The sequence below is a fragment of the Caretta caretta genome, chromosome 1, assembly GCF_965140235.1.
Source record: "Caretta caretta isolate rCarCar2 chromosome 1, rCarCar1.hap1, whole genome shotgun sequence".
NCBI classification, from domain to species: domain Eukaryota; kingdom Metazoa; phylum Chordata; order Testudines; family Cheloniidae; genus Caretta; species Caretta caretta.
In genome coordinates, this window is record NC_134206.1 from 112561541 (window position 1) to 112589504 (window position 27964).

At 46.7% G+C, this 27964-nt stretch overlaps 1 long non-coding RNA gene across 1 annotated transcript; it reads right to left on the reverse strand.

The window, feature by feature from the left end:
* Positions 1-15229: 15229 nt before the first annotated feature.
* LOC142072613 (uncharacterized) lies at positions 15230-26585 on the reverse strand. Its single transcript, XR_012669136.1, has 3 exons — positions 26533-26585; positions 18892-18974; positions 15230-17911 (listed from the first exon to the last, which is right to left on the reverse strand). It is a non-coding gene; the product is annotated as an uncharacterized LOC142072613 (long non-coding RNA).
* Positions 26586-27964: the final 1379 nt, after the last annotated feature.

A 27964-nucleotide genomic window follows, 5' to 3' on the forward strand; every position in this document is an offset into this window, starting at 1 on the left:
CCCAGACCAGAAAATAACCATTGGGGATGTTGAAATGCCTATAGTTATCCTTGGGGACCCAGCCTATCCCTTAATGCCATGGCTCATGAAGCCTTACACAGGCAGACCTGGACAGTAGTCAGGAGCTGTTCAACTACAGGCTGAGCAAGTGCAGAATGGTGGTAGAATGTGCATTTGGATGTATAAAAGCACGCTGGTGCAGCTTACTGACTCTCTTAGACCTCAGCAAAACCAATATTCCCACTGTTATTACTGCTTGCTGTGTGCGCCACAATATCTGTGAGAGTAAGGGGGAGACGTTTATGGGGGAGAGTCACGGGGAGGTGGGAGGTTGAGGCAAATTACCTGGCCACTGGTTACACACAGCCAGACACCAGGGTGGTTAGAAGAGCACAGGAGGGCGTGGTGCACATCAGAGAAGCTTTGAAAACCAGTTTCATGACTGGCCAGGCTACAGTGTGAAAGTTCTGTTTGTTTCTCCTTGATGTAACCCCCCGCCCCTTGGTTCACTCTACTTCCCTATAAGCTAACCACCCTCCGCACCTCCTTTCGATCACTGCTTGCAGAGGCAATAAAGTCATTGTTGCTTCACATTCATGCATTCTTTATTAATTCATCACACAAATAGGGGGATGACTACCAAGGTAGCCCAGAAGGGGTGGTGGAGGAGAGAAGCACCAGGACGGGTGGTGGAGGAGGGAAGGACAAGGCCACACAGCACTTTAAAAGTTTAAAACTTTAAAACTTATTGAATGCCAGCTTTCTGTTGCTTGGGCAATCCTCTGGGGTGGAATGGCTCGGTGGCCGGAGGCCCCCCACTGCATTCTTGGGTGTCTGGGTGAGGAGGCTATGGACTTGGGAAGGAGGGTGGTTGGTTACACAGGGACTGTAGCAGCGGTCTGTGCTCCAGCTGCCTTTCCTGCAGCTCAGCCATATGCTGGAGCATATTAGTTTGATCCTCCAGCAGCCTCAGCATTGAATCCTGCCTCCTCTCATCACGCTGCCGCCACCTTTCAGCTTCAGCCCTCTCTTCAGCCCGCCACTTACTCTCTTCAGCCCGCCACCTCTCCTCCCGGTCATTTTGTGCTTTGCTGCACTCTGACATTGTCTGCCTCCATGCATTCGTCTTTCCTCTGTCAGTGTGGGAGGACAGCATGAGCTCAGAGAACATTTCATCACGAGTGCGTTTTTTTTTTGCCTTCTAATCTTCGCTAGGATTCTGGGAAGGAGAAGATCCTGTGATCCTTGAAACACATGCAGCTGGTGGAGAAAAAAAAGGGACAGTGCTGTTTATAAAGACACATTTTATAGAACAATGGGTACATTCTTTCACGGTAAACCGTGCTGTTAACATTACATACATAGCACATATGCTTTCGTTCCTAGGTCGCATTTTGCCTCTTCCCACTGTGTGGCTAGCCCCTCATCCCTCCCACCTCCCCGTGACTAACAGTGGGGAACATTTCTGTTCAGCTACAGGCAAACAGCCCAGCAGGAATGGGCAACTCTGAATGTCCCCTGAAGAAAAGCACCCTATTTCAACCAGGTGATCATGAATGATATCACTCTCCTGAGGATAACAAAGAGAGATAAAGAACGGATGTTGTTTGAACGCCAGCAAACGTACACTGCAATGCTTTGTTCTACGATTCCCGAGTACGTGCTACTGGCCTGGAGTGGTAAAGTGTCCTACTATGGTGGACGGAATAAGGCTGCCCTCCCCAGAACGCTTTTGCAAAGGCTTTGGGAGTACATCCAGGAGAGCCATGAATGCCAGGGCAAATTAATCATTAAACATGCTTGCTTTTAAACCATGTATACTATTTTAAAAGGTACACTCACCAGAGGTCCCTTCTCTCCCTGGCGGGTCCGGGAGGCAGCCTTGGGTGGGTTCGAGGGGTACTGGCTCCCGGTCCAGGGTGAGAAACAGTTCCTGGCTGTCGGGAAAACCAGTTTCTCCGCTTGCTTGCTGTGAGCTATCTACAACCTCATCATCATCATCTTCCTCCTCCCCAAAACCTGCTTCCGTGGTGCCTCCATCTCCATTGAAGGAGTCAAACAACATGGCTGGGGTAGTGGTGGTTGAACCCCCTAAACTGGCATGCAGCTCATCATAGAAGCGGCATGTTTGGGGCTCTGACCCGGAGCGGCTGTTTGCCTCTCTGGTTTTCTGGTAGGCTTGCCTCAGCTCCTTAAGTTTCATGTGGCACTGCTTCGGATCCCTGTTATGGCCTCTGTCCTTCATGCCCTGGGAGATTTTGACAAATGTTTTGGCATTTTGAAAACTGGAATGTAGTTCTGATAGCACAGATTCCTCTCCCCATACAGCGATCAGATCCCGTACCTCCCATTCGGTCCATGCTGGAGCTCTTTTGTGATTCTGGGACTCCATCATAGTCACCTCTGCTGATGAGCTCTGCACTCAGCTCCAGCTTGCCATGCTGGCCAAACAGGAAATTGAAATTCAAAAGTTTGCGGGCCTTTTCCTGTCTACCTGGCCAGTGCATCTGAGTTGAGAGTGCTGTCCAGAGTGGTCACAATGGAGCACTCTGGGATAGCTCCCGGAGGCCAGTACCCTCTAATTGTGTCCACAGTACCCCAAATTCGACCCGGCAAGGCCGATTTCAGCACTAATCCTCTTGTCGGGGGTGGAGTAATGAAATCGATTTTAAGAGCCCTTTAAGTAGGAAAAAAGGGCTTCGTCGTGTGGACAGATGCAGGGTTAAATCGATTTAACCCTGCTAAATTCGACCTCAACTCCTAGTGTAGACCAAGGCTAAGGTGCCACAAGAGCTCCTCATTGTTTTTGCTTTATAAAAATGTAACTGATTTCTGCCATAATGCTCCACAAATACTACAGATTGAAAGCCAGAGATTTCTGTGTGCTTTGGACTGTTACTGTAAAACACAATAGTATTATTTTAGAAGAGTAATAAAAAAGACTCCAGCATCAAGACGTGGTTTCTTAAGCAAGAGCCTAACAATTGCTAATGTTAGGAGACAAAGAACCTTGCCTTCTTCAAGAGGGAGGTATTGACAATCTCAGCAAACATTGAGCCCATTAGATTTAATTAGGCTTCACCTTGCAGGCCACCTGGTGAATAGCCATTGTCTATTCATTCCATGCCATCTTTGCTGAAGCTGCCAGCGAACATAGCAGTTAGAGCCAGTTAGGTTGGTGTTTTTGTGATGTGAATGCTTGACCACATGCTAGTATATGGAGTTCTACCAAACAGCTCATTTCACATATGGCACTGAGTAACCATCTTAGATGGTAACACTAAGTTATGGCAATTTCTTGCAATATCTTTGGGAGATATTATTGAATTAAGTTTAAGTATCTTGGGAGTCCATAGTACTAAATGCAAAGGCTATGTATTATTGTGAGCCTAGAAGATCAATGGACTATATTGAACAATGTGGCAGACAAGGATGAACTTTTGAGGCAATGTGTGTGATGTGAATTTCCTGGGAAATATCGAGGGGCAGGTGAATGCAAGTTCCCTACCCCTACCTCTTTGAAGCTATGCTCTGACAAGAGGGTGACTGTCAGCTGATTACCTCTTCTCAGGGTTCCAAGATTAAACATCCAACTGTTTATAGGAGTGACTCACAGATTCCTGGGGGTGCTTGTTCTAACAGTTGTGATGAATTTGATACCACAGAAAAACCCCTTGGTGGACTGAAGGACTGATCACCTGCCAGTGCCCATGTCGGAGTCGGGGTGATCTCTGGTAAACTTATTAGCATGTGTGTAGGTTCTTTTAAGAACATAGGAACGGGCATACTGGGTCAGACCAATGGCTCATCCAGCTGACTGGCAGAGGGTCCATCAGGGGAAATCTTCTGAAGAACGTAGCAAGAGGCGAGAATATTTTGATTTTGTGAAGTCCTTTGCATCACTTAACCAAATTACTAAAGAAATTATCCTGCATTACCAATGATGAAGCCAAATCAATGACAGAAAGAAATCTTGCCATTTTAGGGTCATGCAAAATACAGAGAACTTTAGATTTTTTGCAGCAATTTTACACACAGTGACATGTAAACTTGCACGAAAGCTCTGTTTTTTACTTCCAACAAACATCCCAGCTTTCATAAGGGTGCTCATATACAAATCATTCCAGGTGAGAGTCCATGCCTCTAGAAGGCACAGCACAGAATTCGGAGCCCAGGCAGAGGAGGGCTCAGGTGGCTTTAAGCCTTTTTTTTGCCATTGCAACCATGGGCTGCTTCAGGGGTTGGATTGGCCCCTGGTGTAATTGAGAGAGTCTTGAGGGGCCTAAAGCACAGCAGCCTCACCAGGCTTCCCTATGGATGCCGTGGTCCTGCCCCCAACACACCCCTCCTGCCCCAGCTCAACCCTGGCACATCCTCTACAGTAGGGCTTGCATGGAGTCATTGGAAAGCAGCCTTATGACTGTCTTCCATAGTTCATACACTATGGGAATCCTCACCCAGATGGACATGGGGCTTTTGGGGGCCATTTTACCCAACATAAAGGGGCTGCAGTGGGCATGAGGATCTCAGCCTGCATCTCTTCCTCACTCCCTTTAAGTCTCCATGAAAACGGAAAAATTCTCTTCTTAAACATTGTGATGGTTTCATGTGATGTTGTTGTTCCATGTAAAATGAAGACTGGGTCTGAGTGAGTTATCTAACGTGGTTCCCCGGTATATCCTGTATTTTGGATGTGCAAATTTAATCCCTCTGAGGCATTTCGGATATACTGTAGAATTGAGAGACCAAATGTGATATTAACAACTGCAATAAAATTGCTCCTAAAGGTGTAAAGCTGTGGAATGTGCAGTTTACATTCTTGTTTCTATTAACGTTAACAAGGGCATTAAAAGATTAAACTGTTTACAAACGTGTATTATGCACACTGCAGCAGCACCTGGAAGCCCCGGTCAAGGATCCGGCCCCATTATGCAAGATGCCCTAAACATAATAAACTAACTGCTCCAAAAAGCTAAAAATAGACAGTGCTTACAAATAAACTAGACTCGTCTCACATTCAAACAGTGTAGTGTCCACTAAGCTGTTCATTAAGCCCTGGTCTACACTAGGACTTTAGGTCGAATTTAGCAGCATTAAATCGACGTAAACCTGCACCCGTCCACATGATGAAGCCCTTTATTTCGACTTAAAGGGTTCTTAAAATCAATTTCCTTACTCCACCCCTGACAAGTGGATTAGCGCTTAAATCGGCCTTGCCGGGTCGAATTTGGGGTACTGTGGACACAATTCGATGGTATTGGCCTCCAGGAGCTATGCCAGAGTGCTCCATTGTGACCGCTCTGGACAGCACTCTCAACTCAGATGCACTGGCCAGGTAGGCAGGAAAAGAACCGCGAACTTTTGAATCTCATTTCCTGTTTGGCCAGCGTGGCAAGCTGCAGGTGACCATGCAGAGCTCATCAGCAGAGGTGACCAGGCAGAGCTCATCAGCAGAGGTGACCATGATGGAGTCCCAGAATCACAAAAGAGCTCCAGCATGGACTGAACGGGAGGTACGGGATCTCATCGCTGTATGGGGAGAGGAATCCCGTGCTATCAGAACTCCGTTCCAGTTTTCGAAATGCCAAAACCTTTGTCAAAATCTCCCAGGGCATGAAGGACAGAGACCATAAAAGAGATCCGAAGCAGTGCCGCGTGAAACTTAAGGACCTGAGGCAAGCCTACCAGAAAACCAGAGAGGTGAACGGCCGCTCCGGATCAGAGCCCCAGACATGCCACTTCTGTGATGAGCTGCATGCCATTTTAGGGGGGTCAGCCACCACTACCCCAGCCGTGTTGTTTGACTCCTTCAATGGAGATGGAGGCAACATGGAAGCAGGTTTTGGGGACGAAGAAGAAGATGATGATGAGGAGGAGGTTGTAGATAGCTCACAGCAAGCAAGCGGAGAAACCAGTTTTCCCGACAGCCAGGAACTGTTTCTCACCCTGGACCTGGAGGCAGTACCCCTCGAACCCACCCAAGGCTGCCTCCTGGACCCGGCAGGCGGAGAGAGGACCTCTGGTGAGCATACCTTTTAAAATACTATACATGGTTTAAAAGCAATCATGTGAGAGGATTAATTTGCCCTGGCATTCGCGGCTCTCCTGGATGTACTCCCAAAGCCTTTGCAAAAGGTTTCTGGGGAGGGCAGCCTTATTGCGTCCTCCGTGGTAGGACACTTTACCACTCCAGGCCAGTAACACGTACTCGGGAATCATTGTACAACAAAGCATTGCAGTGTATGTTTGCTGGCGTTCAAACAACATCCGTTCTTTATCTCTCTGTGTTATCCTCAGGAGACTGAGATATCATTCATGGTCTCCTGGTTGAAATAGGGTGCTTTTCTTCAGGGGACACTCAGAGGTGCCCGTTCCTGCTGGGCTGTTTGCCTGTGGCTGAACAGAAATGTTCCCCGTTGTTAGCCACGGGGAGGGGGGAGGGTTGAGGGGGTAGCCACGCGGTGGGGGGAGGCAAAATGCGACCTTGTAACGAAAGCACATGTGCTATGTATGTAATGTTAACAGCAAGGTTGACCCTGAAAGAGTGTAGCCACTGTTTTATAAAATGTGTCTTTTTAAATACCGCTGTCCCTTTTTTTTCCTCCACCAGCTGCATGTGTTTCAATGATCACAGGATCTTCTCCTTCCCAGAGGTTAGTGAAGATTAGAAAGAAAAAAAACGCACTCGTGATGAAATGTTCTCTGAGCTCATGCTGTCCTCCCACACTGACAGAGCACAGACGAATGTGTGGAGGCAAATAATGAGTGCAGGAAAGCACAAAATGACCGGGAGGAGAGGTGGCGGGCTGAAGAGAGTAAGTGGCGGGCTGAAGACAGGGCTGAAGCTCAAATGTGGCGGCAGCATGATGAGAGGAGGCAGGATTCAATGCTCAGGCTGCTGGAGGATCAAACCAGTATGCTCCAGTGTATGGTTGAGCTGCAGCAAAGGCAGCTGGAGCACAGACTGCCACTACAGCCCCTGTGTAACCAACTGCCCTCCTCCCCAAGTTCCATAGCCTCCACACCCAGACGCCCAAGAACGCGGTGGGGGGCCTCCGGCCAACCAGCCACTCCACTACAGAGGATTGCCCAAAAAACAGAAGGCTGGCATTCAATAAATTTTAAAGTTGTAAACTTTTAAAGTACTGTGTGGCATTTTCCTTCCCTCCTCCACCACCCCTCCTGGGCTACCTTGGTAGTCATCCCCCTATTTGTGTGATGAATTAATAAAGAATGCATGAATGTGAAGCAACAATGACTTTATTGCCTCTGCAAGCGGTGATCGAAGGGAGGAGGGGAGGGTGGTTAGCTTACAGGGAAATAGAGTGAACCAAGGGGCGGGGTGTTTCATCAAGGAGAAACAAACAGAACTTTCACACTGTAGCCTGGCCAGTCATGAAACTGGTTTCCAAAGCTTCTCTGATGTGCACCGCGCCCTCCTGTGCCCTTCTAACTGCCCTGGTGTCTGGCTGTGTGTAACCAGCGGCCAGGCGATTTGCCTCAACCTCCCACCCCGCCATAAACGTCTCCCCCTTACTCTCACAGATATTGTGGAGCACACAGCAAGCAGTAATAACAGTGGGAATATTGGTTTCGCTGAGGTCTAAGCGAGTCAGTAAACTGCGCCAGCGCGCCTTTAAACGTCCAAATGCACATTCTACCACCATTCTGCACTTGCTCAGCCTGTAGTTGAACAGCTCCTGACTACTGTCCAGGCTGCCTGTGTACGGCTTCATGAGCCATGGCATTAAGGGATAGGCTGGGTCCCCAAGGATAACTATAGGCATTTCAACATCCCCAACAGTTATTTTCTGGTCTGGGAATAAAGTCCCTTCCTGCAGCTTTTGAAACAGACAAGTGTTGCGGTTCAAATACAAGACAGAACAAGGCTTTAAGCAAGCAAGCAGGCTGGTCTGCCGACGGGCTGGTCCGCCTGTCAGCTTTTCACCCCCTCTTTTATTTCTCTCTCTCCCCCCGCGCATTACATACTCCAACAGATAAAAGGAATACACTGGCTTTGTATAATATTCTTATTTACCAATATCTATCTACCGCATTCCTTGCTCTAGGGCCTTGAGCCCAGTCCTGGGAGGCTTCCCACGGTTCATGTCATCTGGGCGAGATTCCAAGGTTCATGCCCTTGAGAGGAGCCGTGTGTGCACTGCTCCTACACAACGCTCCGGGTGTGCCCTGAATGTTGTCAAGTGCATGAACCTTGCATGAATGCTACATCCCCTCCTTTTTTGTTTATTTGTGCTCGGCCATCTCATGGTAGCCATCAATTTGCTTTTGCAAGCCAATTAACTCCCGGATAGACAAGGTCATAACTCGTGGAGCCTGCCAGGGCGGGACTCGACAAAGCCTTAACAAAAAGGAAATATATTGCACACAGTAACAGCAAAAAATAAGCCCAAGAAGGTAAAGTGTAATTGGCCGGGCCCCAATTAGCCATGCTAGAGTACTGGGAAGAGAGGTTCGCGTAAGCAGCGAGCATCATCTCATTCCCTATTTCCTCAGGGTGATGACATACTGGAATAAGGCACGTACCTAACAATTCTTCAGCTGCTACAAAATCAGATAAACAAAAGTGGGTAACATTTGCTATTGAAGCTAATCTTTCCCGTAGGTTATATGTCATTCGGGCCCGTAACAGAGGAGGCGCTCCTGAGTCAACCCCTACAGGAAATAGCAGGCACATAAGGCACACAATCAATACAAAATTAGCAGTGATTTGGGCGAGAATGGCCACAAACAGAGTCTCAGGATTCTCTGGCTGTTGGTTTGCTGCCAGTCTTCGTTGAGTCGCGGCGACCAATGCTTTCACTGCTCCCCATGTCACGGGCTGGCTTGGGATGCTACGTCTCCTCTGTCTCCGACCTGCCATTGTCGACCCGGGAGGCACCGCATTCTCCTCCAAGGTCAGCTGAAACTCCGGTATGGGGTTCGACAGCCCTTGGTGCCACGCCATGCTGTTTCAGTGCCGGTCGCACACACCAGGCCGGAACCCACAACGGTCCTGTAGGGAGAGACACAGCAGCATATCCCCAACCCCAAGTAATTAAAGGTACTGGGCCCAACCATTGCGGATCGGGCAGCTGACGGTAATAGACACACGGTCTTTCCAGTACCTTGGACTTATGAAAATGCCAATCCGGGGGGGTCTGCTGATCTGTATTCAGTGTTAAATTATTTAAAGTAAACAAAAGGACATGCAATTGTTGCTGAATGTCTCCTAAGGTTCGGAGACGCAGCTCCCCTTGTTTTAATTGTTTGTCAAGCAAGGTTTTTAGCGTGCGATTTGCACGTTCAACAATAGCTTGGCCTGTGGAATTATAAGGGATCCCGTGTTTAAGACGGACATCTCATTGGGCACAAAAGGTGGAGAGGGCTGTGGAGCAATAGGCTGGGGCATTATCCATTTTTATCTGGCTTGGGCGACCCATAACAGCAAAACACGCTAGCAAATGGTGAATAACTTTGGGAGTGGCTTCCCCACGCTTTGGGGTCGCCCAGAGGAATCCCGAATAGGTATCAATGGAAACATGTAACAACGAATAGGGGCGGAATTGTGGCACGTGAGTGACATCCATTTGCCACAGCTGATTCGCTGCGGTACCTCTGGGGTTAACGGCATAAGAAAAGGTAGGGGCAGCAACGGCACAGTGGGGGCAGGAACAAACAACAGAACGTGCATGATCAGCAGGAATGTGAAACTGTCGGGCCAAAACAGAGGCAGAGTGATGAAAAAAGGAATGGCTTTCGATGGGGTCAGAAAAAAGGGAATTTACCTGACCATGTAATGCGCGATCAGCACGCGCATTGCCCTCAGTGAGTATCCCAGGCAGAGGGGTATGACTGCGAATATGAGCAACAAAATAAGGGAAATTACGAGTGGTGATGAGATACTGTAAGGACAAAAACAGGCGAAGAAGGTCCGCATCGACCTGAGGGGTAATGAGGGCAAGGGGTAAATGATCAATTACCTGATAAACGTAATGGATGTCCACAATTAAATTAAAGGGACAATCAGCAAAAAGTTGAAAGGCCAAAATAACAGCAGCTAGTTCCAAGCGCTGCGCGGAACGCTGAGGCAGCGTAAAACGAGAATGCCAATGAGGGGGGTCACCTAATTGATAGGCGACAACACCACGATGTGGAGAGCCATCAGTAAAAAGAGTGATAGCTGAAACAATAGGTCGAGAGCGGCTAAGACGATGTACGATTAGTGGCACCTTTTGTGTGATCACCAACCGAGGATCTTTTGGGGGATTATAAGAGATCTCTCCCACATAATCACAAAGAGCAACTGCCAGGCCAAGGAGGTGTGATACAAGGAATCAAATTCACTACATAATAAGGGGAAAACAATGGCAACTAAATCAGTGCCCGTAAGTTGCACTGCACGGTGGCGGGCTTTACGAACAAGGTCGGAGAGGGCGTCTAAATAAGGATAAATGTTCCGAGGAGGAGTGGAAGACAAATATATCCACTCTATAATAGAGACGGCTGTGTCTGTATGAGGTACAAACAGAGCCGCAGTAGGCGTATGAGGGGTGGCAAGGAGAACCAACTGCAGGGGACAAACCTCAGTGAGTCTATCCACAAACTGCTGACTCAACACTGCATTGATCTGTCGAATGCAGGCAATGTGCTCCTCAGTGATGGCAATAACTGAGCCCGGTGCCCGAGCTCCACGTAGGAGCTCGAACAATGGCTGCAGCATTGATGTGGGGAGACGGAAGTAGGGTCGAATCCAATTTAAATGACCCAAAATTTGCTGTAATTTAACGAGGGTTAGGGGTTGGGGTAGGACCACTTCCGGGCGAACAGGGGAAGCATAGGTTTGTAAAACCTTATGCCCGAGATATTGGTAGGAATAAGAGCGTTGGATTTTTTCTGGTGCCACTAACAGGCCATTTTGGCCGAGAATCTGAGACAAATATTCAAGCTGTTGTGCTGTAACCTGGGGACCGCTAAGCAAAATATCATCCATATAATGGTAGACCTTTAGTGTGGGGTATCGGGCACGAAAAGGGGCAAGGGCCCGATCCACAAAAAATTGACACAAGGTTGGATTATTTTGCATTCCCTGGGGCAAGACCTTCCACTGATACCTTTGAGAGGGTCGCTGATTATTATATTCTGGCACCGTAAATGCGAATTTTTTGCGATCTTGTGGGCAAAGGGGGATTGTGAAAAAACAATCTTTTAAATCTAACACACAAAGCTGATTGGTTTGAAGAATTAAATTCGGGTTTGGCAACCCAAACTGCAAGGGGCCCATGGGTTGGATGCGTTTATTTATTTCCCTTAAATCGTGTAACAGCCTCCATGCACCAGATTTTTTCTTAATAACAAACACCGGGGTGTTCCAAGGACTAGTGGAGCGTTCCAAGCGCTGTGCATGCAAATGTTGTTGTACAAGCGAATGAAACGCTTTCAGCTTTTCTAGGGGGAGGGGCCACTGGTCAATCCATACGGGCTCTAAGGATTGCCATACCAATGGTAATGCGGAGGGCAAGGTGGGTGGGGGAGGGTTTTGGGCCATTATATATTAATATTGACGGTGGTGTCCAGCTTTACAAGTAAGTCACGGCCCCAAATATTGAGGTGGACAGGGAGCACAAAAGGGCGGATTGTAGCAAGGGCACGGCATCCTGGTTTAGAGACCGTGACCCAAGACAAACTTTGGCGCCCGGGTTTGCTACCCCCGATCCCCCACAACTCTTTAGAAGGAACTGTTGGCCAACTGACCGGCCAGTCCTGATCACGAATCACCGTAACGTCAGCTCCAGTGTCCACCAGCCCTGTAAAAGGAAAATTATTTAAAAGAAGTGTTAACTGAGGTTTTGAGGGGCGGAGCGACATTGTTAGAGCAACAAGTTGAGAGGACGTGTCGTGAGGCTGCGACTGAGACAGCGTTGATCCAAAGCCGCCTCCGCCCCGGGCTTGATCCTCTGCGGCTGGCACCTGATAGGGGACTAAAATCAATTGTGCAATTGACCGTCCACGTGGGAGCGACTGCGGAAGATGGGTCCACACGTGAACCTTAATAACGCCGGTGTAATCGGCGTCAATGACCCCTGGGATGACAAAAAAACCCTGTTTCCCAGCGTGTGAGCGAGGGAGAACCAGACCCACAAATCCGGCAGGGAGAGGTCCCGTCACCTGTGTAGGTATGGCGCAAACCTCCCCCGGCAACTGAAAATCAGCGTCCTCCTGCATAATCAAATCAAGCCCTGCACTTCCGGCAGTCGCCGCCCTTATAGAGTCTATGGATTTTAAGGCAGAGGAACAGTTGTCTGAGTGGGGAACACCCCCGTTTGGTCCTGGGTTCGGGGGGGACCCGTCGTGCGGTTTCCCGACCCGCTACGACACTGATTAGCCCAGTGATAGCCCTTCTGACACTTGGGGCACTTCTTTGAGGGACGGGTGGGCGCCGTCAATGAGCAGCACTCCCGCTGAAAGTGACCCTCCTTACCACAGCGATAACAACGCTTCCCCTCCTTCCCGCTTTTCCACAGGGTGGCAGCCAGAACCCCAGCTTTATGTGCTTGTGTGCCGATGTTTTGGCACGCCCGCAGCATGTCCGGCAGCTCTAGAACGCCAGCGGCTTGTGCCGCCTGGAGAGCACAGCAGCAATCCTCGTTCGCATTTTCAACCGCCATTTTAAACAGAATCTCCTGAGCTGCCGCAGGGTTATCCACCTGTCGGAGGATAGCCTCCTGCAATCTGTTGGTAAAATCCATAAAGGACTCTGATGCACCCTGACAGATACTGGCAAATAAGAAATGGTGCACCTAAGTAATTGTTCTTATTGGAACAAGCAGGTTGGTCTGGCCTCTGATTGATACATGGCTAGATTTACCTCACTGCACCTTCTCTGTGAGTGACTGCAGTGTGACCTAGAGGAAGGAGTCCCCTAGACGTGGGAGGGGGGGAAAGCAAATGAGTACAAAACAAAGCTGGTCTATTTCTTGTTTTGATCCACTCCATCTATCTTTTACATCTTTGGCTGGCAGCAGACGGTGCAGAAGGACTGCAAGCCATCCACATCTCATGGCTGCTCGGCAGAAGATGGTACAATAGGACTGCTAGCAATCCATATCGCCTGCCTGCTCACCATAAGATAGTTCAATAGGACTGACTGCAGGACAGCAGGACTAAAGAGAATGACCTGGTCAAGTCACTTCTAATGTAGTCCCTGCACCCATGTCTGCCCAGGCGCTCCTGGCCAATGTGGCCAGGAGCACCTCGGACACGACGATGACGGCTACCAGTCTTATTGTACCGTCTGCTGCCACAAGGCAATGGGTTGCTGCTGCTGTGTAGCAATGCAGTACCACGTCTGCCAGTACCCAGGAGACATACGGTGACGGTTACCTGAGCGGGCTCTATGCTTGCCGTGGTATGGCGTCTGCACAGGTAACTCAGGAAAAAAGGCGCAAAACAATTGTCTGCTGCTGCTTTCACAGAGGGAGGGAGGGAACGGGGGCCTGACGATATGTACCCAGAACCACCCGCGACAATGTTTTAGCCCCATCAGGCATTGGGATCTCAATCCAGAATTCCAATGGGCAGCGGAGACTGCAGGAACTGTGGGATAGCTACCCACAGTGCAACACTCCGGAAGTCGACGCTTGCCTCGGTACTGTGGAAGCACCCCACCCAGTTAATGCACTTAATGCACTTAGAGCATTTTCTGTGGGGACACACACATTCGAATATATAAAACCGATTTCTAAAAAAAGACTTCTATAAATTCGACCTAATTTCGTAGTGTAGACGTACCCTTAAGAAAGTCCTTCATGATGCCATATGGCAGGTTCAAGAGATCCAGCAAACAGACAGTTAATAAACTCCCCAGTCACTTCTTCTCTAGCCCACATGCACCCAGGTGAGAAGGATCAGGGTAATGAGGCAGGGCTTCTGGCAGACCACTCAGGAGCTAAGGATTTATACTGCTGAGCCTTAAGAAAGGGGGATCGCTGGGAGGCGGAAGGGAAAAGAAGTGAGGTTACAAGGGAATGCACTACCCTGGGCTTTTAAGGCTACACAGCTGCCTCCATGCAAGGCTAGGAGGGATTCTGTTCTCTTCCTTGCCAAAGCAGAACCATTTTGTTTGCCAGTGATTAAAAGCTCTGAGGTTGTTTGGTTTGAGTTTTGTTTTTTTAGAACCTCTTTAACAAACTACTGGTCCCAGGAGTTGGCTGACTCTCAGCTTTCAGACCCTCCACATTTCAAGGACGTCTCTTAGGGCCACTCTCTAGTGATCTGCTCCTGTGACTCTTCCTGTGTCGGGGAGCCCTACCCATAGGAACTCTAACCCTAGCTCCAAGTACCCTAACAATTGCAATTCTAGCCCTAGGGCAGGGAGCAGTGTTCCCTCTCATTTTTTATGTCCATGTGCGGAATGAATTTTGTTATGTGCACCAACATGGAGGTGATGTGTGACACAGGTCCATGCTGGGGCCGGCAGAGAGGGGCGCCTATCCCCGCCGTGGCAGGTCTGTGCTGGGGAGGGGCATCTCTCCCCGCTGTGGGGCTTAATAGGCAGCCATGCAGCTTAGAGGGAACTTAGGCAGGGAGCCCTACACATAGGAACCCTAGCCCTAGATGCAAGTAGCCTACTCATAGGAACCCTAACCATAGCTCCAGGTACCCTATCCATAGAAACCCTAACTCTAGTTCCAAGTTGTGACCCAAGGTGCCTAGGGTAGGCATACTGAAAATGCCAAGATCAGGGCAGACTGGAAAAAGGAGAGCAGATTCCCCCAAAACTGGTGGTTAACACTGAAGTTAGATTCACCAACCAGTCACAAACTGTGCTCCAGATCCCCCACACTGGTTATCAAGAGGCCAAAAAAAGAAAGAAATCACACAGCCCCCTTTATTGCATTCCAGTTCTCTGGCTCCCAATCAACACCTAGGTCCAGTAGAGTGAGAAGTTATTTCAAAAACTCTACTCACTATACAAAATGTTCTTCTGAACCCCAAAGGGCCAGCCACATTGGCTTCTCTCAATGGGTTCATTGTACAGCCAATTGCCCTTGCTGGGCCATCCAACAGGCTAGATAGTGCTGGTGCCAATCTGTCTGGGAGTGTCACCCAGAAACACAGCACAAGTTTGAGATATCAATATACCATACATATTTATAACTCAAGATACAAAGATGATAAATACATATAAACAAGATCATCATACTTAGCAAATCATATCTTTTCCACTGATACCTTAACATGGCATATCTCGTAAGATTCACTGTAATTTTGTAATATTGGTACCAATAATATAAATGGTCACCCATATTCCATACAGCGTCACACAAGTACCCTGCCCATAGAAGCCCTAACCCTGGGGCGGGGAGCCCTAACCATAAGAACCTAACCCTAGCTCCAAGTATTGTACCAAAAGGAATCCTAATCCTGGGGCTTACCTCACCTGTGGGCTATTTGAGCTCTGCCTGCTATTCTAAAAGCCTCTTTCTTGGGAATCAGACCTGAAGAGAGAGAGCGTTAAGCAGGGACAGACTCTTTCCTTGTTGAAAACATTAAAATCCACTTAATTACCCAGCTAGGCATCCGAGTCTCAGGGTTAGGAGTACAGCTGAAATGCATTCTTTTGGAACTTTACTTCCCCACGTTAAACATCCTAAATAAATCTTTGCAGAGATGGTCACTCAGTGCTCCTCTCCCCCAGGTCCTCCTGTCCCTTTTCACTCTTTGAGCTCTACCCATAGGAACAATAATCGTAACTCCAAGTACCCTACCCATAGGAACCCTATCCCTCGCTCGAAGTATCCTACTCATAGGAACCCTATCCCTCACTCGAAGTACAATTATAAGTCTCAAGTGAGTAGCAGACCCTGGAAGCAGCTGCTTTGTTAGTCTAGTACAGGGGTTTTCAAACTTCACTGCATCACAACCCCCTTCTGACAACAAAAATTACTACATGACCCCAGGAGTGGGGACTGAAGCCTGAGTCTGCCTGAGCCTCACTGCCCCTGGTGGGAGAGCCAAAGCTCAAGACCTACTGCCCCGGGTGGGGGACCTGTAACCTGAACCCCACCGCCCAGGGCTGAAGCCCTCAGGCTTCAGCTTCAGCCCTGGGTGGTGGGGCTCAGGCTTGGGCTTCAGGCTTGGGCCCCAGCAAGTCTAACGCCAGCCCTGGCAACCCCATTAAAATAGGGTTGTGACCCACTTTGGGGTTCCAACCCACAGTCTGAGAACATTATACCAAAGAGACAAGGTGGGTGAGGAAATATCTTTTATTGAACCAGCTTCTATTGGAGAGTGTTAACGTATAAGCCCTTTGCCTGAATCATATTAACAGAGTAAAATTGGGTTCTCTTTTTCAATATGTATGAAGAAAGCCTGAAAGATTGCTTTGGCACATCTCAGTTATCAAGCAGCTATTCAGTATTTATTTGGACAGAGATAATTGAAACCTGGGGATCTCTAGGAATAGCTGAATAAAAACCATGGAGTTCACTGATTGCATTTTACTGATTGTTTACAAGTGCAACTAGACTGTTGTGTTTATAGACCATATAACTCTCTGATTTTCATGCACTAGCAGAAATAGTAAGATATCTGCATTCTGAATGATACAGGGGAATGTTTAAATTGTGATATGGAAAGATTTCTTTGCTGGAAATAAAATCCAGAGGTTTTAAGAAAAGTATTTATTTATTTTAGTCTAAATTTTTGGCCAAATTTTGCTTCTTTAAATAAATCACAACTACTTTCATATGCAAATACACTGACTATTTTTAAATATCTAAGTAGGCACCAGCACTAGTTATACTGAATACGCACTTGCATGCTTAGAGGCCCACACCTTGTGGCCAGCCTGCTTATTTTTATTCTCCAAAGCCGATGTGCTTAATTGACTATAGTAGAGCTGAAGTTGGTGAATTTTTTTCCAAATAGGTTTTCCCCCCCAAAATGTTCAATATTTCTTGTTGTTTTGTGCCCTGAAATATCTTTATTCCAAATTTTGGAGTCTTTTCACTTTGAAACCTGGAAAGCACATACACACAACTACTGAGCACTGGAAAAGTCACATCCACCAAACCAAGTCTGGAAGTGCTAGAGTGGCATTTTTCTTTGGTCCATTGTAGATGAGGCAAAAAATAAACCCCAAAAAACCTGAGTCATTAATCCCTTCTCCCTGTCCCAGCTTTCCTCCTCCATAGGTGACCCTATGGGATAAGAGAGTGCATCCACACACACAGAGCCGTCTGATCAACGATCCACTTCTCTATCATAAGGTGAAGTGTCTTCTTCACAGGGCCCTAGCCCCCTCTCCCACACAAAAATGGTACACACAAAAAGCGCAATAAACAGAGGCAAGAGGAACAGCAGGGACAGACAGATTTTTTCAGCCTGGTTTCCAACCAGGATCCCTTTCATTGCTGAGTTTACGCACAATGTATTTAATCTTACCTGCTTCCTTAGTGACATACCGACCAGAAAGCATAGTCTGAGCAACAGTGCTGGGTCAGAACAGCCCCCGGTAAGCCAGAGGGAGTGAGAAGGAGCTGAAGCCAGTTGTAGAAGGGATCCCATTAGACCTAGTTAGGGTGAAGAGTACGACGATGGTTTAGCTCACCTGTGGGCTATTTGGGCTCTGCCTGCTATTCTAAAAGCCTCTTTTTTGGGAATCAGACCTGAAGAGAGAGAATTAAGCAGGGACAGACTCTCCGCTCCCCGGGGCCTTCTGTCCCTTTTTACTCTGCACCTACCATTGTGTAATAATTGCAGTAGCGAGCTTCTTACTGAGGTGTCACAAGCGTAGGAACAAACCAGTCTAATTCTGCGTTTTTTCTGAGTTTAATTAGTGCTCGTTTCTCTACTGGTCCTTCCAGATTGGTTTATGTTGGCCCTCGTACAAAAAGGCTGGAGACTCCTGTGTAAGGATATAGACATGTAGCATAACTAGTGTGTACATATACCACAATAGGTGATTTCATTTTGAAAAGGATCTGCCACCTATGTACAATCCCTTCTGATGCCCCGTAGCCCAACCTGCCATCCCGCTCACTGTTCTGACGTCCCTCTCGAGCATGGCTTGTTTAGCGGATGGCTTGCCTGTTGTGGTTTATGATGGTCCCAAAATAGGAACTAGCAGGGAGCCACTCTCATTTTCATTTCTAGTGCCAAACAGCATCCTATTGTGCTCCAAACATTTGGCAATGAGTTCTCCAGAAGGGATTTCTACAGATTCCTCCTCACATGGCTCCCAGTGAGAAACAAAACCAAAACCCCATTGATCTGCAGAGAACAGCAGCAAAGTCACCACCACTCATTTGGTTTTTAGGGCCTGCTCTTGAGGGATGCTGCATATCTCCCACTCCCAGCCATGTAAGGTGACCAGACAGCAAATGTGAAAAATCAGGACAGGAAGTGGAGGGTATTAGGCACCTATATAAGAAAAAGACCCAAAAATCGGGGCTGTCCCCATAAAAATCGGGACATTGGGTCACCCTACAGCCACTGCAGGGTGAGCTCTGGCACTTCTCAGGATCAAGCTATAAATTACCTCTTTAGGGGGTTCCTTGTGTTCCCAGGCCCCCACCACAGGGCTAGCTGCTCTGCCTATATTGTGCGAAGAGCAGAGTGCTTATCAAAGGAGAATCCCTAGTGACATCAAACCCAGTGCAGCAGGCAGGATCTCGACAGCATAAGGTAGCCTTGAACGGTCAATTTCTTGGGGAAGGGGAAATATGAAAGAAGAGCAGGAGCCAGATAGAGAGAGCATGAAAGAATAGAGGTGGAGAAGTTTCTCATATTCTCTTAATCCTCACATGTGCCTCACCCCCATCAGATTGGGGCCTGCATCATTCCCCCTGACCAGCATTTCAAATGCCTCCTAGGCACTGAATTTACCTTTTCATGGCTATCCTATTTGTATCCTTTTCTTCTTCTGCTTTGTCCAGGTTGGAAAGCAGCACAGCCAGTTGCTTTGGGGCCTGTAAACCAGAAACACGAGAGAGAGAGAGAGAGAGAGAGAGAGAGAGAGAGAGAGACGCTGGTCAGTTTAGAAGCAGATCTACAGAAAGAACTTCACATTATCGACAGTCTAGTTTGGCTGCAGCCAGTACAATGTGTGCTTTGTCATAGGTTCATGCTTTTCAGTTCCATTTCATTGCTTCTGACGAGTTCAAAATGCAGCAGCTATTTATTAATGCACGCCTCACATCATCTGGGGGAGGTAAAGAAGTATTATTCCCATTTTACTAGGATTCTCAACCCCAAAAGTTCAAAAATTGTAAGTTACACCCCCAAAATCACAAGATTGACCAAAAAATCATGAGAATTTTTAAACAAGATTAAATCATGCTTTTTTGGTCTGTCCTCTGAAGTTTGAACTCCCCTGAGCAGCCCCAATAGGTGTGTTGATAGTTACAGTGTTGCTAACACTGTATAGCAGCATGACAAAGTGGATGCTACTTGGCTTTGTTTTATTAAAGGCCTGGGTTCTATTCCCAGCTCTGCCTGAAGTGATCCTGTGCAAGCTCTCAGGCTGGATCTTCACGGTGGAGTTAACACAAGTCATCTCCATTCAAGACACTCCTCCCAAGTTCGCCTCGCTCAAGTGAGAGCGGCCACGCTGCAAAGTAACGCTCGAGTTGCTGTAACCACACGGGTACTGCACTCGCTCACTCTGGTGTGGCTTTCAGGCTTCGGGGGGCATAGCCCATGGTTCTCAGCACCGGAGCAAGCTGAGCTGCTTTTTGAATGCTTTCCCAGTGAATTGTGGGAAAACTTGCTTGCTTCCCCTTGAACAAAGGGGAAATTGTGGGAAGGCATTGTAGTACTAGCGGCACGCAAAGAGAGCTAGCCTGCATCCAGTCTGCAGAGGGATCATGTTAGCCGCTTCTCGGGTCAGCCAGCTCCGTTAAAAGCTCCAGCACACTCATGGAAAGGGATTTTGTATGTGGACAGGACAAGGACAAGCCCGCAGTTATCTATCAATGGGTGAATTATAGTTATCTTCCCTAAGGTAGCAGTGTGAGGCCCTGGTTAATAATAAAGTTTGAGAAAGCCACAAAAGATTCATAATTTCAGTGCAACATACAGGACTAGAATTTATTTCTTCAGACTACAGGGCATTGTGTGGGGAGTCCCACTCTATCTTTTCCAAAATCACATGAAGACAGGAGCTTGTCCTATTTTCATGAGTGCTTTGCAAGGAAGGCCCAAATCACGATACTTGAAATAAATTTGCAAGAGCTCAGAACACCATTTTACAGACTCCCGCCCCCTGGCAAAAGGGAGCACAGAACCAATGTTTAGAACAATACACCGTCTGAGGTGCAGCTCAAACTTCTGAAATATTTGCCTCACACTGTAATTGGTGCATACATTTAAATACTTACTAGGCCCTGCAAAGTGAATAGTAGATTTTAGGTCACTTGTATTTTCATAGCACAAGTGATGCCACTTGAAAATTAACATTCTCCAAATTTCATTAATTTAACATTGTCTAAACAGCAAGAGGTTTGTCTTGCTACCATTAGAAATGAGGTAGTGCCCATGAGTTGTATCACACAGCAGTGCATTTACAAGTATTGCAGAGAAGGACCTTCAAGTGCTCAGAGAACAAGGCCAGCACATACTAAGAGCACCACCTAGTGCCCAAATCGAGTATAAAGGGAAGGAGGTACAAAGGAAAAGCAGGACTTGTAGGAAAATGACAGCTGCAGAATGACAGACTGATGAAGTGAGCTGTAGCTCACGAAAGCTTATGCTCAAATAAATTGGCTAGTCTCTAAGGTGCCACAAGTCCTCCTTTTCTTTTTGCGGATACAAACTAACACGGCTGCTACTCTGAAGACTGAATAAAGTGACTCTCAGTGCAGCAGAGCTGAAGAGCATCTCTATATAAGCTCAAAAGCTTGTCTCTCACAACAGAAGTTAGTCCAATAAAAGATATTACCTCCCCCACCTTGTCCCTCTAATATCCTGGGACCACCACAGCTACAACACTGCATACTTTAAGCAACTTATTTTCCAACTTTTCAGTTCTTAACCGTGTAACTCTAATTCCAATGTAGATTTTTTCAATGACATTTCCTAGGATTTTTTTTAAATAATGGAAAAAGATGGAGATAAAAACATAGAAAAGGGAAGCCTCACTCTCCAGGGTATTGAAGCTCTGTTGATTTGCAACGAATTAGCAATAGAGCATGTAAATATGGAACTCTTTGGCTTGACATCACCAATATACCTTGTCCATCCCACTTTAACCGGAGTGCGGGGGGGTAGGGGGGTGTCTCTTGCAGACCAAGTAATGTTATGAGCTTCATTGCTCCCAAGGTGCATCAGAGGGGGACTTCTTCTGCAAACTTTACAAAGTGTGTAGCCCTCCCTCTACACCTTCAGTACACGGGTCAACATACAGCTAAATCAGCGACAACTGCGCGTGCCGCACATGAAAGCGACGTATAGGTCACATCAAAAACAATTTCCACCAGTGATTCAATGAAGGCTAAGGCCATATAAAATGCTAAATTTCTGTTCACAGTTAGTTTGTTTAAAGACAGAGGTGACATGTGGGAGGAGGGCACACGAGGTCACATGACCACCTCAGAGTTGCTGCTTGGCTTGTACTGAGCATGCTCACACAGACTGAGCGTGCTCAGTAACATCTTCTGAAGCCACTGTCCTCACTCTGCGCCACCTCCCCTCCCCCATCCCATTGGCAGGTATGGGTCGTCTCTGGCTAAAGAACAATTCAAAAAGTGATCACAACACTTCATGGTGGGGAAGGGTACTCCCCTGACCCCCATACTCAAAAATAACTGACTCATGCTTGTTCAAACTCCCTCTTACTTCCCTCACAACCACACACATATTCACCTTCAGGTAAAGACCAACCCTGAAAAATTTCACCCTCAAAGGTGAAAGTATCCAGAAGTTATATGAGACTGAAAACAAGGCTAGAATGGAAACTCCTTGTCTTATGCAACTTTCATGTCTGCTGTTGCTCCCACTAGAATACGCTTATTTATTAGTCTTAAAAGTCGGTTAAATAAGTACAGGGAAAATAAAATAGTTAAAGAATGAACCAATCTTTCAAAATTCAAAAATATGCCTAAGAAATAACACCCCAGCAATGGCTAACTACATGCAAAGTAAAAACAACTCTTGTCAGACTTGCAGGCTGAGACTTCTACTGTATCTGGGTTAGGATGACTGGATCTTCCACCCTTAGATCCCTCTATTCAGCCCATAGCCTATGAGCCAGGGCAATTCACCTCTACCCCAGCCAGATTCTAGCCTAGCCCCAGTCTTGCTCTCCAAGTTGACAATCCCAACCAAAAGATGCACTCCGTGCCAGAATCCCTGGCTCCCAGGAAGAGGCTGAGCAAGGAGCCAGACATTCCATTGCATCTTCCAGAGTAAACACTGCAGGTTTCTACCTCATTCGAGGTTGGGAGAGTTGCGGGGAAATGATAACATATGGAGGAGTTACAAGCCAGGTTTAAGATCAGTAAGGGCTGGTCTGGCAACTAAGGTTCCAGAACTGTGCTCCTGTGTGAAAACACAGCTATAGTTATTGGCACTAAAAGAGGAAGGCAGAAGTGGGGGAGGGATTATTTGGGGAATAAAAAATGCCTGCGATACTGTGATACGGTCTTCATGACTTATGTCCCTTTGCAACTCCACCAGCTTGTGATTTGTCCTATAATATATTCATGATAAAACAAGCCCAACAAGAACACACCTCATCATCATTTTACATTAGCCTTTCTCTCTAATGTTTTGCATGAAGGTTAAAATGTTTTCCATACTCGAGTTCAGCTGGTTCTTCCTCTTCTTCCGGTTGTTTCTCCTCTGTCAAGAAGTGTTCAGTTATCTGAACCACAAAAAATGTTTACAGACAGGAATTTCTTGACTAAATACTTCCATCTAACAACAACATACAGCAAATCTTAAAAGTGCAGCTCTACTCCACAAAGTACTATGAAAATGGTATCTTTCAGTTAACAAGTCTGCTCCCTGTGTTACTTCTACTTCCTTTCCTGATGAGGCTCCAGTCCAGAAAAGCACTTAAGAATCGTAACTTTAAGCCGTGAATAATTCCCATTGAACGCCCTCTAGTTCTGAATATCCTTTTGGGATGGGGTGACCCGTACTGCACTCAGTGTTCCAGGTGAGGCTGTACCATTGATTTAGGGAAAGGCATTATAAAGGCATTTTTTGTGGTTTTTATTCTCCATTGCATTCTTTATGCATCCTAACACCTTGTAAGTTTTCTTTGACCACAGCTGCGCACTGAGCAGAGGTTTTCATTGGGATATCTACAATGATCCCCAGGTTCCTTTCCTGAAGTGATCATTTAGACCTCCATAAGGTGTACAAGTAGCTTAAACCTTCCAACATGCATTACTTTGGATATAATGATACTGAATTTCATTTGCCGGAGTGTTCCCCATTCACCTAGCATGTTTAGAGCTCTCTGAACTTCCTCACAGTTCTCTCTGGTCATGACTAACCTAGAGAACTTTGCGTCATCTGCAAATTTTGCTATGTCACTACTCATCCTGCTTTCCAATCAGTAATAAATATATTGAACACCACAGGATCTAGTAGAGAACATTGAGGCACCCTGCTGCTAATCTGTTGCAAGGAGGAAAATTGCCCATTATTTAATCTTACTTTGTTTTCTGCCTCTTAGCCAGTCATTGATCCATGACATACTTTGCCTCTTTCCCCATGACTACTTAGCTTCATTAGGAGCCTCTTGTGCGGGACCTTGTTGAAGGTCTTTTTGAAATGTAAATAAATTGTCAACTGGTTCTCCTTTTGTGACCCGAATAACACCTCAGTGCCAGAGGGCAAGGGATTCCCCATCATGGAGCAATGAGCCTCAGCTGACCTCACCAGCTTAGTGTACCCCAACTCACTGTTGGCATGATATGTATCTAAGGAGTGTCATGTAAGGTACAGTAGAATCTCAGAGTTACGAACTGACCAGTCAACCTCACACCTCATTTGGAACCAGAAGTGCACAATCAGGCAGCAGCAGAGACAAGAAATAAAATTAAAAAAGCAAATTCAGTACAGTACTGTGTTAAACATAAACTAGTAAAAAAACAAAGGTAAAGTTTAAAAAAGATTTGACAAGGTAAGGAAAGATAAGGTAGCATTTTTCTTTTGCATAGTAAAGTTTCAAAGGTGTAGTAAATCAATGTTCAGTTGTAAACTTTTAAAAGAACACCCATAACGTTTTGTTCAGAGTTACCCACATTTCAGAGTTATGAACAAATTTTATTCCTGAGGTATCTGTAACTCTGAGGTTCTACTGTGTCATATGTTAAGTGGTAACACAGTGGTCATCAATATTATAAGGTGGTCATGGGTGGCCAGTGATCCAGCCGCCCAGGGAGGCTAACTCCCAGCTCCTCCCCTTCTGCCCCCCCTTCTGCTTCCCCTTTCCCCGCAGGAGCCCAAAGCACCCTCACCATGGCCCCCCAGCCCTCGACGGCCGGGGTGGCGAGGCCCCAGCCTTGGTGCACCGCAACCTCAGCGCCCACTCTCCCTGGGCCACACGGCCACAGCACCCCCAGCACTGGTGCTGCAGGTGGCTGGGCAGTGCAGTTGCCATGCCCCCAGCCCCGGGCGGCCCCTAGTCCCGGTGCTTGGGTGTCTGGGCAGCACGGTAGCCGCGTCCCCAGCCCCAGTGCTCCAGGCGGCCCCCAGTCGTGGTGCTCGGGTGGCCAGTCCCAGAGCGCCAGGCAGGCAGCACAGTGCAGCACCAGCTGCCCCGAGACCCTGCAGGAGGCATGCCGGCCTGGGGGCAGGGCCACAGTAGGCTGTTTGGGGAGGCACAGCCGCCCCTTGCCTACGATACCCGCCACCCATGTATGTGGTGTACGTATGGGTGTTATATAAAAAATTATAAAGGTGTGCTGGAAATATATTCTTAAAAGGTCTTTGGCAGGCAAGGCTGAGGTCACCTCTTCCTAGACAAAGGAATGTGGTTCTGGCTGCTTGAATCCGTCTCCAATGTAAATTGAGCAAGGAGGGACAATGAAATTACATTTACATGAAAGGTAGAACAAAGCCATCAGGAAAACCAGAGTGGAGGAATTTTTTAGTATCTAGCAAAGCTCCCAAACTTATCTTTTCAAAGTGTTGTGCGGGTTTCCTTTGGGGATGAGGACTGTTAGGTCAGATACAGAGTGATCATATTGTGAAAAGACAAGCCTTGGAGCTTAAATTCATAACTTTGCTAGATGCTAAAAATCATGGTCTGAATAAAGATGCTGGATTTATGGTTTATTACAACAATCTGCAACCCACTAACCTGCCTTGTTTTCCTGTGACTACTGGAGTATTAAGGGGCCCCTTCACCGTGAATGGTCCCTTGGAATATGTGCTACCTACTTATGCTAAACTATCTGTTCCATCTTGTATTTAGCTGTGGCACTCTGAGTACCTTTCCCAGACCTGAAGAAGAGCTCTAAAAGCGTGTCTCTCTCACCAACAGATGTTAGTCCAATAAAAGATACTACCTCACCCACCTTGTCTCTCTAATATCCTGGGACTGACACAGCAACACCATCACTTGCTCTTGTTTTGTTACACAACCGTCTCAGTTCAGCATTGCAAATGGAAGAGTGAAATCGTCAGCCAAACTAACAGGCTGGTGGTGTGTACTGTCTCTTTAAAGGAGCAGCAAACTTGAAAGGGTTTTGTGAGTGTGCCAGGGAGAGGGACTGGACACTGCAGGGCAGACGGTTTGGGGGAGACTCGAGTCTGGAAGGGCTGTTGGGGTCACCCTGCAAGGAGTAACCAGGCTGGTGGAAGCTAGGGTGAAGCCACTATGCTGTGAGCCGGCTATTGGTGGCAGGGCTCTGAGCTAAGGCTGCACAGCACAGAAGCACCCAAGATTACAGGGCAGGTGGTGACACTGACCCGGGCTGACCTCCAAAGCATCACACCTTTATCCACTACTTTACTGATGTGTTCAAGGAATTCTAAGAGATTAGTGAGACGTGATTTTCCTTTGCTGCATTTGTGCTGGTTAGACCTATCAGGTCACAGTCTTCCATATATTTTGTTATTCTCTTTTAATTATCGATTCAACCAGTTTGCCAGGTACAGCTGTAAGATTTACAGGTCTATGATTCTCTGGATCACCTTATTGTATTTCTATAATAAAAGAAGGAACTGCACATGGCCTCTTTGGATAATACACACGCTTTATCTTGTTAATAACAGTAAACACCTTATATTTTTATAAGGCCTTCCTTTCAAAGGATTTCAGTGCACTTTAAAAACCTCAATATCAAACCATACAATACCTGTCTGAGGTAAGGACGTATTAAGGCCATTGCACTTATGAGGAAATTGAAACACAGAGAGGTAGCAGGCAGCTTATAGCTGATCTGGAAACAGAAGGAGAACTGTATATTCCATACTGCTTTTCACTCTCAGACTCCCCCTTCTGGGGAAATGATGCTTTAAATAAGATAAAATCCTGTGCGTTCAGGGCTGGTGGTTTTATTTTCTTACCTCCTCAACTTCGTCTCTTAGGTCAATTTCCACAAAAGCAGACAGGTCTTTCTAGGAGAGAGAAGTGAGGAGAAGACAATGAAGCATTAAGTGAATTGAAAATCTTTAAAAAAATGAAAATGAGGAAAAAAAGAAAGAAAACAAGAATTAACATATGGTAAAACCTAGTAAGTGACTACCAAAGGCACTGGCCAAAATTGGGAGTCTAGCAGAGGTTTCCTGGTTTTTTATACCACACTCATTACTGTGGTATCTGAACATCTAAATTAAGATTCAACAGTATTGTATTCACAAAGAGAAAAGGAGTACTAGTGGCACCTTAGAGACTAACCAATTTATTTGAGCATAAGCTTTCGTGAGCTACAGCTCACTTCATCGGATGCATTCAGTGGAAAATACAATGAGGAGATTTATATACCCACAGAACATGAAAAAATGGGTGTTATCACACACACTGTAGGAGAGTGATCACTTAAGATGAGCTATTACCAGCAGGAGAGGGGGGGAGGGGGGAGAAAACCTTTTGTAGTGATAATCAAGGTGGGCCATTTCCAGCAGTTAACAGGAACACCTGAGGAGCAGTGGGGGGTGGGGGAAATAAACATGGGGAAATAGTTTTACTTTGTGTAATGACACATCCACTCCCAGTCTCTATTCAAGCCTAAGTGAATTGTATCCAGTTTGCAAATTAATTCCAATTCAGCAGTCTCTCATTGGAGTCTGTTTTTGAAGTCTTTTTGTTGTAATCTTGTGACCTTTAGGTCTGTAATCGAGTGACCAGAGAGATTGAAGTGTTCTCCGACTGGTTTATGAATGTTATGATTCTTGACATCTGATTTGTGTCCATTTATTCTTTTACGTAGAGACTGTCCATGGCAGACTGTCCATGGACACCATCATAGGGCCTAATCATATCAGCCACACTATCATAGGCTCGTTCACCTGCACATCTACCAATGTGATATATGCCAACATGTGCCAGCAATGCCTCTCTGCCATGTACATTGGGCAAACTGGACAGTCTCTACGTAAAAGAATAAATGGACACAAATCAGACGTCAAGAACTATAACATTCAAAAACCAGTTGGAGAACACTTCAATCTCTTTGGTCACTCGATTACAGACCTAAAAGTGGCAATTCTTCAGCAAAAAAACTTCAAAAACAGACTCCAAGGAGAGACTGCTGAATTGGAATTAATTTGCAAACTGGATACAATTCACTTAGGCTTGAATAGAGACTGGGAGTGGATGTGTCATTATACAAAGTAAAACTATTTCCCCATGTTTATTTCCCCACCAGAGCTCCCCCCCACTGCTCCTCAGACGTTCCTGTTAACTGCTGGAAATGGCCCACCTTGATTATCACTACAAAAGGTTTTCTCCCCCCACCCCCTGCTCTCCTGCTGGTAATAGCTCATCTTAAGTGATCAC